Source organism: Gymnogyps californianus, chromosome 18, assembly GCF_018139145.2.
Source record: "Gymnogyps californianus isolate 813 chromosome 18, ASM1813914v2, whole genome shotgun sequence".
Taxonomy (NCBI): Eukaryota; Metazoa; Chordata; class Aves; order Accipitriformes; family Cathartidae; genus Gymnogyps; species Gymnogyps californianus.
Genome location: NC_059488.1, coordinates 6,946,318 through 6,956,583, shown reverse-complemented (window position 1 = coordinate 6,956,583; position 10,266 = coordinate 6,946,318).

The following is a 10,266-nucleotide window of genomic DNA, read 5'->3' as shown; positions in this document are numbered from 1 at the left end:
ACACTTCCAGAAACAAATTTCTGATGTAAATCTTCCTTTTGAGGGGGGGAAAAAAAAGGAAAAAAAAGAAAGGAGTGATTCTACGCCTCCATCACCCGCCTCCCCCCGCCCGAGACACACACACCTTCACACACACACGCGCTGAAATTAGTTGTGACAGCTGAAATTCTCCTCTAGTCGGACGCCGTTTGACAGGCTACTTAAAAAAGGAGGAGGAAAAAAAAAGGAGAAGAAGAAGAAGAAAAGGGAAAGTGGTTTGGTGTCGCATGGGGGAGGCGGAGGGGGGTGATGGGGTGGGGGTTTCAAGTGATACAAGGCGCATAATTCAGGCTTCTTGGATTGCAAAAGCTCCTCTTACCTAAAGGGCCTGCTGCCTTTATTTTTATCCAAATGGCTCAATTACTGCAAAGCCCCACAGAGAAAATTATGGATGTTTGCCTCTATTTTTCTCCCCTTGTCTCGACAACTGTAGATATTTTGTTTTCCTTCTTTCCATCTCTTCCCCCCCCCCCCCCCCTTTTGGTGGTGGTGGGTGCGGGGGGTGGAAGGTGGCTGGGAACCAGGATGGGGGATGGATGGGGAGATGCGGGGGACGCAGGGCAAGGGACGGGGCGCTGGCATGCAGTGGCCCTGCCACCATCACACAACTTGGTCCTCTCTCGGTCTCCCCTGTGTCACCTTGCACCTTTGGCTCCTCGCGTCCCCCTTGTCCCCGCGTCCCCCACCCTCCTCCCTTCCTCCAGCCCTCTCTCCCTCTCTTCTCCCCCACCTCCCTCCTCTCCTTCCCCTGCTCTCCTCCCCATCACCCCCTCCCAGTGCCTCTCAAAGCCACCATAATAGCAGCTTGTTTGGCACTTCACTTGGTCTCAATGAGAAAATTCCCCCCTCTCCCTCTTTTTGCCTTCGTTATTTCCAAACCCTGCAATAGCTCCTTTGCTCAGGGCTGCGGGAAGTGCCCATTTTTCAACATTTTTCTTTGGCTTATGTTTGTCATCCTCTGAATTACCGCACCGGGGAGTCCAGTCAGCCCGACACCGGGCCCTGCTATTCACGCCTCTCCTGCTCCTTGAGATCATGTAGGGAGAAATTAGTTATTTATTTCGAGCACCACTGCAATGCACTTCCCCACAGAAGTGTTTGTTTTGATCCCCCACTGGAAAAAGGAGGCTCCACAGGGAGCACCAGCACGCCGGCAGCACTGGGTCTGGCAGGAGACGCGGTGAGGGCAGGGCAGGGTGCAGGCAGCCCCGAGGGCACCCAGGAGAGGTGTGAGCGTGGAGATCCTCAGCGAACATATGGCTCGTGAGAGGGGTCCCCACCATGCGGAGATGCTTCCCCAAAGCTCCTCCTGGAGCAGATGCGCTCTGCAGGTCCTGAGAGTTTCCAGGTGATGTTGTCCCATCAGGAAACCTGGTTGTCCATGGTTTTACCCCTAGGTCAGACATGCCATGGTGAGATGGGTCCCGGGACCTCATGGCACTGGGGGAGCATCCCACCCCAAGCTGGCCATGACTGCACCAGGGAGTGCAACCCAGGAGGCTCTGCCAAGCGCTGAAAGATTGGGCAGATTTGGTGGCTGGAGGAAGAAACCCTGCTCCGGCACAGCCCATGGTCACCGGACATGGTCCCCATCCTGCTTGCCAGCTGCTGTCCAGCCCGCTCCATCCCCATGCCCGCTCCATCGCAGAGCGGTGCCAGCCCTGCACGGGCAGCCGTGCTTTTGGGCAAGGGCAGCACAGACCGGGAAACATTCACCAGCTCAGAGATAGTCCCAGATGATGGGAGACAGGAAGGATGTTCCCTGTCCTTGGAGATCATAACCCCCCTCCCCTCTTCCCTGTGCCAAGGTCAGGAGTCAGCAAGTCCCATCGCTGAGCCCACCGGTGCCGTTGCAGACCAGGCTGGCGTCGCTGCAGCTCCATAGCCGCCCCGGCAGTCGGGATGCTGCCAATGCTCATGAGTCCTTCATCTTGCGGAGATGCCGTGGGCAGGCATGGGCAGCACCGGCACCAGCCGCAGCAGGCTGCCGGGGAAGGGGCCCAGGGAGCTGCAGCTTTAAAGAAAGAAGAGGAGCAGCGGGAGGAAGAAAATGCAAAATTGGCCCAGTGGGTAGACCTGCTATTTAAGTGCAGTTGAGAAGCGAGCGGGAGGAATTACAGGAGAAATGATAGTGCCCTGACAGCTGCCATTTCCCACCGCCAGTCTCCCCTAATGGAGTCCTAATGTAGTGGTGGGCTCTTCGCTGACAGCGCAGCCCGAGACAGGGCTCGTCTTTGTGCTGGTGACAGATGGGACAGTCCGGCAACAAACCTGTAATCCTCTGATTTCTGCCGGCGCTGGCTCAGCTTAACCCCTTCTTCCCCCGGCACCCGCTCACTGCCCAGGTATGTGGCCGGCGTGGGGTCCAACCTGCCCCGGGGTCCCCCATCAACCCGCTGTGGTGTGCTGGGTCTGGCAGCAAAGCAAGGCACTGGGAAGAGGAGGCAGCTGCCTGAAGCTCCCTCCACATCGCTTGGCTGCTGCTGGCCAGGGCAGCGTGGCAGAGGCTCAGCCTGGTCACCAAACCGAGCCAGAGCAGGCGGCAGCGCAGCTCCCTGCGGGGAAAGCAAAAAGCCAGACCCGACTCTGGCCGGGTTCCCCGTGCCGCTCTGCCCGTGTGACATTTAAGCAGGCAGGTGAGTGCAGGCAGGTGTGCTCTGCGGCACAGCACCCGCCGGGAGGGCTCTGGGCTGCCTGCCCGGCACAGCGCCCGCTGGGAACCTCCTGCTACCGCTGGCTGCCAGCTCTGGCACTGAACCTCCTTGCCTGCCTCAAATTAGCCCCAAACCAGGGTAGGATTAGACAGTTTTAAGCTAAAAGGTGTGGCGGTTCCCCTCCAAGACCAGGCTGCCTTGCCTACACGCAGCTCCAGACCAGCTCCCTGGGACGCTGGGGGTGGCAGCAGGAAAAGCTGCCAGAGTTTTTCTGCAGAAAAATAAATGCAGCCACTCCACGCACTTGTCTGTCTGCTGGGGGGGAAGGCCGGGTGTGCTGGGGGAGCCTCTGCAGCAGAGGGATGGGCAGAGGGATGCTCTCGCCCCTGGGATGTCAAGGGGGAGATTAACCACCTGCTGATCATTTCTTCCCCATCCCAAAGGGCCCGAAAGATCCCTGGGGAGGGATTTTTGGATGCTTCTCTGTTAGGCAAAAGTCCAAGCCTCTCTGCCTCCATCCCAGCATGGAGCATCTCTCACTTTCACCCTGTCTGCCCTCCAATGCGCATCGGGGTCTCTATCCCCTCTGGTGAAACCCACCGGCATCCTTCCAAGCTGCAAGGGAGCTCTCTCCCATCGGCACGGGGCAGCCAGCTCTTCTCAGCTTTCAGACACAGAGCCATCACCCCAGGATCACAGGCACTGAACAAAAAGTCACCGGCCCAGCAGGGTGCCAGCACCCTCCTTGTCTCCCCCCCTGACCTTCCATCCCACCGGCAGCATGCCTGCCTGCTTTCCTGCCCGGGGAGGAGTTAGCAGGTAGGACAGAGAGCTCCAGGCAGCTCTGCTGGGTCCATCTGCTTGTCCATCCCGCTACAAAGTAGGGTCCTGAGCTGAGCCCCGCTCCCAGCTCTGCGACCATCCTCTCTGGCCGATCCGGACCTACCCGGCGCCATCCCACATCCCTGCCCCACCAAACCCTGGGGAGCAGCTGAGACCCCCGGGCTGATCCTGGTGGATGCTGAGGGTCCCCATCATCCCCTGCTCGGTGGTGAGCCTCGGACCCCAGTAGCGTTAGACCCTCCTCGGCAGGAAAGCGCAATGCGGTGCACGCAGGTCCTCAGCACAATTAGCCAACAAGTGGCTGTTTTGTGAGGGATTGTTGCTGATGTGTTTTAAGTGGCTTTCTGAGTGGAAAATGTAAGGCACTGGAGAGGCCGGCAGACAAAGAGGGGGATGCATTAGGTTTTATTGGTCTGCTTCGCACACATCTGACATCACTTCACGGAGCAAGTTCTGCCCGGCTTTGGGGAAAATGAAAAATAAAGCAAGAAAAAGGGGCTGAGGGTACAGGGGCGGGGGGAGCGCGAGTGATTCAAGCAGGCAAGTGGGGGCTTAATAGCAGGAGACACTGGAGCAAACTGTGTCAACCAGATGGGACCCGGGTGCCGCGGGAGGAAAGGGGAATTAGCCAACCCGCGCTTTGTTCCAGCAGAAAGCGCGGCCCTCTCCCCCCAGGAGCTGCCTACATGTGATATAATACAGCCCCTTTCAGCCGCTAAGCTGGCCAAGGACAAAAGTCACCGATAAATAGTGAGAGGGTGAGGCTGAAAGCAAAAGGCAGAGTTACCAAGAGCCCCAGCTTTCTCCTCGGGCTGCCCGTGCTGCCGCACATCTGCCCTGGCTGCCGGCGCGGGCACCCGTGGGCACGGCGGTGGTGGGGCTGGGGGCGATGCTGGGGCTGGGAGCCATGCCGTGGGACAGGGCTGGGGCAGGAGGGGTTTGGGAGGCATGGTGCCTTCAGCAGGGGTGGTTGCAGCCTGCGTGGCATTCGAGGGTTGGCCATGTTTTCTCTGCCTTGATTCCCTTAGCCAAGCCGTTAGGAGCACGAGCCCCCGTGCCTCGGGCATCCCGCAGCGTGCACTGGGAAGGGCTGGAGGCTGCCGTCCTGGCCGTGTCTTCCAGCAGCCCGCCGCTTGGGCTTATTAAGCCAACGTGCATCCTTTACCTTCACTTCCAAGCTCCTGTAAAAACACCTCCAGCACCAAATAAAACAGTTCAAAAATCCCTCACCCAGCCCCGCATGCCGGGGAGCCAGCAGCAGACCCCACCGAGCGCTCTCCCTGCAGCCGCCTGCTCGCAGCCGTCGGCATCCCTCGGTTCCTCTGCCGTTCATCCAGAGCCCGGTGAGCACCCTGCACCCCCACCCACTGCCGGCCCCCTGCGCACAGCAGCCCCACAACTGCTGTGGGGGGGGCTGGAGGGCTGAAGCCACCCCAGCTCCTCAGGTTTTGGATCCAAAGGCATCCCAGCCGTCGTGCCCCCGCGCAGAGCTCGAGACCCGCAAACTGGAAGGAGGAGACCCCGAACGTCCCCGATCTGAGCTGGCACCTCTGGTTTGGGGTCTCCCTTCCAGCCCCCAGCAGGGACCCAGCCCGGTCAAGCACTAAACCAGCCATGGGGCTGTGCAAACAAGTGGGACTCCCCCGTCCTCTTCCCCCCCCCGGAGGGATCTTCCTTGCTCTTGCAGAAATATTGATCCAGATAAACCAGGGAGACACATTAGGTGCCCCGGGGGGGTCAGGAGTTCAGCGGCTCAGCTGGCCGCCCACTGCCCCGTGCCCACGGGGTCCAGCTATGCAGGACTGGGATGGGCAAGGGGAGCACCGAGGGCCTTGGGAAGCCCCTTATGCCACCAACGGGGCCGGGGCCAAAGTGCTTTTGCCAAGGGGAGGTAAAACAAATCGATGAGGGGCCGCCGTGACACGCTGACCCTGGCGCTGAGCCGTGGTTTTAACGCATGACAGTAAATCTGGGCGGGGGGCTGAGAGGCAGATGGCTGGAGGGGGGAGGCGAGACGGGGCACTTGCTGGTGGGACGAGGGAAGGGCAAGAGCTCCCAAACCGAGTGGAGGCCAGCAGAGCCCCTGGGGAAGGGAGAGGAGGTGGAAGAGGGTAGCTCGGACGCTGACATGGGGATGGGTGATGCCTCTGCCATGACCGGGATGTCCCTCGGAGCCCGGCATCACTCCCAAGTGGTCCCTCCTGCTGCTGCACGTGCCCTGGTCCAGCCGGGAGGGCTGCAGGGTGCCGGAGCAGAGACACCCCGAGGCTTTCTCCAAACCCATTTCCATCCAGCTGAGGGGAAGCATCCCCTCTGAACGGAGGTCTTCCTTTCCAGCCCTCAGCTCCTTGCTCCCACCTCCCATCTCTCACCCCCCGCCGAAGCCAGAGGAGAGGGCAGGAAGGCACCAACGGCTGCGGATCCGGTTACCTGCGGCCAACAAAACCTACCTGTCCCTTCCCGGCTGCTCCCCCTGCCCCCTCTCCGGGGGACGAACCAGAAGGACCCCCCTGGCCCTCCCCGAGCATCACCGGGTCGCTGCCTGCCACGATCGAGTGACCAGATGGACGGCGGGCTCACGCCGCAGCCTCCTCTGTGGGTCCCTTGTCGTTCCCCCCCCCAGCCGGCTGAGCTTTGACGCTCTGTCCCCCCGGGGCAGCCTTTTGTCAGGGGTGTGCAGAAGGGCCCCTGTGTCCCTCTGATCCCCGCCGGCCCCACGGCAGCGCGTCCCCGGCCGGAGCATAAAGCTGGCTTTCAGGGACCCAGCGTTGGGAAACTCCTGGGGAAGAAGCTAAGGGAGCTTCTTGTTAAATGGGGAGACAAAGCCACCTTGTTAAGGGGTTTACAAAGGCGACCATCTCCCCCTTGCCTGGGAAGCTGGCGACCGGCGACTCCCAACCTCACTGGGGGGATGGCTTTCCCTTGGAAAGATAGAAACACTTAATAGCCGTGCTGTGCTGCAGCCCTGTGACCCGTGTGCGGGGCCCAGGGCGCCTTCCCCGCTCCCATGGACCGCTCGGAGCCACGTCTCTGAAGGAAAACGGGAAGCAAACGCTCATCGCAGGGGATCCCGTGGTTTTCCCGTGAGTACACCGTCACTACCGGTGTCCCTGCCGAGGGGACGCCATCCTTGGCAGTGCGGCCCAGGGACCACCGCCTGCACAAAATTACATGATATTGGGTAGCACAAGAGGATTTTCTGTCCCTTCTTTCGGAGAGGTGGGCCAGGGTCCCCTCTCCCACACCCCACAGATGGGGAGACAGAGCCCCAGGAGGGGACGTGATGGGGAGACAATCCCACAGGGCACAGCCACACAAGACCTCCCTGCTTCTCTCCTGCAAAACATCATCTCTTTTGCTGGTATGGACCCAGTGATCCCTTTCTCTACCCAATAAAATAAAATTTAAGCAAAAACCCAGCAGCCCCACAGTTGCTCTGTCCCACTGGGAATTTTCTCTTAACACCCATCTATTCTTACTCTCTTTTGCAGGAAAAAATCCCTGCCCTGAACAAGGTCAGCGCTATCTTTGACACGACCTTCGTGGGACCTGATGGCGGCTCAGCCTCTGACGGGCACCCCCGAGCCCCTGGGCCCCCCATTTTGCAGACCACATCTGGGGGCTCCACACATCATGGCCACGTCTGAGCCCCCAGGATGCGTTGCCCAAACCTGTGCATTGTTCCGAGTTGTTCTTGGCAACGCTTGCGCTAAAATCCACATGCATATTAAACCTTAAACCCAGTAATTACCTCTACCTCCAGAGGAACGGGAAAATTGATTTTGCCGTAGCGATGCAGCAGGCTGCGGTAGCCAGCGCTGGCTGGTCAGCTTATCAAAACCGGGACCCCCTGGGTATGTACAAAGCCCACCTGGGCATGACAGCCAGCCAGGCAGGGGAAGGGGAGACCTGCCTCTGCTAGCAGTCCCTAGGGACGGGCAAAACTGGCCAAGCCCGATGCGGTGAGCAGTGAGCACATTGCCAAAAAAGCCAAATTAACAGCAAGGAGCTTTCGCCCCTGCTTTTCCCTGTGGCACGTGCTTGCCTCCCACCTACGCTTGCAGGTGGCACTCTGGAGGGGTCCACATCCCCCCTAACATCATCCCCACATTCTCCTCCTCCTCCTCTCCCTGGGGAAACGCCATCCCCGGGCGCGCGAGGCTGGAGGACACGTCACCTTCTCTGCTTTGAGCCAGCAAACGTGAGCTGCTGTGGCCGCCCGTGCTGCGTGGTGCCACCCTGGGTGCCGGTCCTTCGCCAGGAATACCCGGCTACAGCTCTGTGCCCTGCAGGGCCAGGCTGGAGGCAACTCTCCCTCGCCGGGACCAGCAATAAATTGGACTGCTGCAGCTTTAAAGAAGCCTGTCTGCTCCTTGGCTGGCTGCAGGGCTGGTGGCAGCGGGGAGAGCCGGAGGACACCTGCGGAGATCCTGTACAGCTGGGGAAGATTAGCCTTTTCCACTAGACAAGACCCATTACCATGTTCCAATATACCATCACTTCCGCTAGGAGAGCCTGCAGATGAGATATCGATTGCAGTGACCTCGGACAAGCCCTTCCCCGGAGCCTGGGAGGGCGGCAGAGCAGCCCCACGGCACAGCCCGTGGTGCAAAGAGGGGGTGCAGCTTCCCAAGGGCATCCCCAGGGACCCCCAGGCCCAGGGCGGCAAGGGGCTGCCTTGAAGCAGGCTAGAGTTTGAGCGATGGGCAATGCTGTGGGGGGATGCGCAGAAGAGCTTTGAAGCCCAGCAGTGACCCAGGTCCCTTCCCGGGGTCCGTCCGGGCTCTTCCCAGCCACAGCTCTGCCCTGGGGATGGGGAGACCCCAGCCCATGCTCGCTGCCCTTACAGCCAGGTACGTGTTTCAGAAACAAGCCTGCCATCTTGAAAGCCCAAAATGTTTTCCCCAAAATGCCTCTGCTGGGGAGTTACCAAGTGGTTCAGGAACTGCTCACACCATGCCACTCGCCTACTGCTTTTCCCTCCTGCTGCAACGGGAGGCTGGCAGCCCCAGCCCCTGAAATACCTCCCTGAGACACACCAGGAGTGGAAGGATGCTGGGAAACTGCAAGGGGGACTATGAGAAACCACCAAATCATGGGAACTGAAAGGACTGATGGTAATTAAGGTAGTAAAGTAATTAAACATGTGGTGTTTGACTCAGCATCCTATTGCTGCAGCCCCCGGTAGCTGCACCAAGGGGAAAGGGCAGGCACTTGCTGGGTCTTCTCTATCCTGCAGCCCCATGATTTTCAAGAGTTTTTTTTCCTCCTGCAAGACTTGCACTGGGTTTGACTTGGCTTTTTGAATACACCGAGCTCTGCTTTACCAGCATGATGCGCTTTCAGCCCAGATGGAAGCAGCAGCTGGAAGCTGACACACACTGCTCTTCCAAGGCTGACCGCAGCCACATCCACCACCACCTCCAAGAGCAACCCTGCGCTGCCTGAGGAGCTGGAGCTGCCGTGGTACGCACCGTCCTCTACCCTCAGCCAAAAACCTCGTTGCGCATCCCAGCGGGTGCAGCGAGGCATGGGCAACCGGGGCACCCTCAGGTCTGGGCTCCAAAGTGCTGCAGCACAAGTGCTGGAGGAGATTCGAGGCCTTGGAGTTGAGTGGCTTTTTCCAGCAGATGATTTAAGCACCCTGGGGAGAGGTGACCCAGCCGGTTGGATGAGCTGTCCTGGAGCACGTCCAGCATTTCTCAAGCACTGGGGCACAAGAAGCTTCTACTGTGACACTTCTTTTTTTGTTTTTTTTTTTTCCCCCAAAAAAGACATCAGCTCCTCATAGCACCAAGTTCTTTCAAACTCCAGTTTGCCAGTGGAGACCTCTGCCATGGCCAAGCCATGTCACTGCCAAGGACGGGCAGGGGAGGTAACGCTCACAGCTTACAGGGCTGCCCGTTGTCCCGTGGCCAGCACAGCATCCTTCCCCGGCGTGCGGGAGGGCAGCAGCTCTGTTCCCATCTTGCTTTTTGGATGATCCCCCCAGGAGATGGCTCCTGATGAGGTTTCAAGCCCTTTCCCCCACCTGGGAGGGGGCTGCTGTGGGAGGAACAGGGCTGGCTCAATGCCGGGCACCCATGCTGGGGTGGGCTCAGCAGCACACCCCCGCTGACCACCACCACTGCTGCAGGGCTCCGGGACACTGCTCAGGCAGGACCCCCATGTGAAGCTGCACTTTCAGCACGGACTTGATGCTGAAAGCAATGGGATGCAGGGAGCGGGGCAGCCCCGCGCAGCATCCCCCCTCCCCGCACCCCACGGGGATCGGACAGGCTCCATCAGCCCAGAAAACCATTTCTCTCCCCTCGCCTGACAGCCCTCCGCTGCTTTCTGCTCCCAAGATGGTCGCTGCCAGTAATAGCAGGGAAAGTCACATCCAAGCTGGGAAAATAACATGTTATTTTCCCAGCTGTGATGTCAGAGCTTGTCACGCTCGCCGGCTTGGCAGCAGGGCGGCTAGGGCATGCCTGGACGTCCCCAAATGGCCACCGGGCCTGGCTGTCCCCTCGAGGGCTGCGAAAACGTTCCCCTTTTTGATGGCAGCTCTGCTTTTGCTCCTCAAATGGGTGGGGAAGCAGCACGTCCCTGCCGCTGGGATGTGGCTGCCCGGTGCCCCGCGGCTGTGCTGGGCACCGCAGGATGCAGCGTGGTGAGTGCATCACTCCCAGCCCCGGAGAGCCATCTCTGCTCCCAGCCTGGGGACATCCCAAACTGGGTCCTTCCC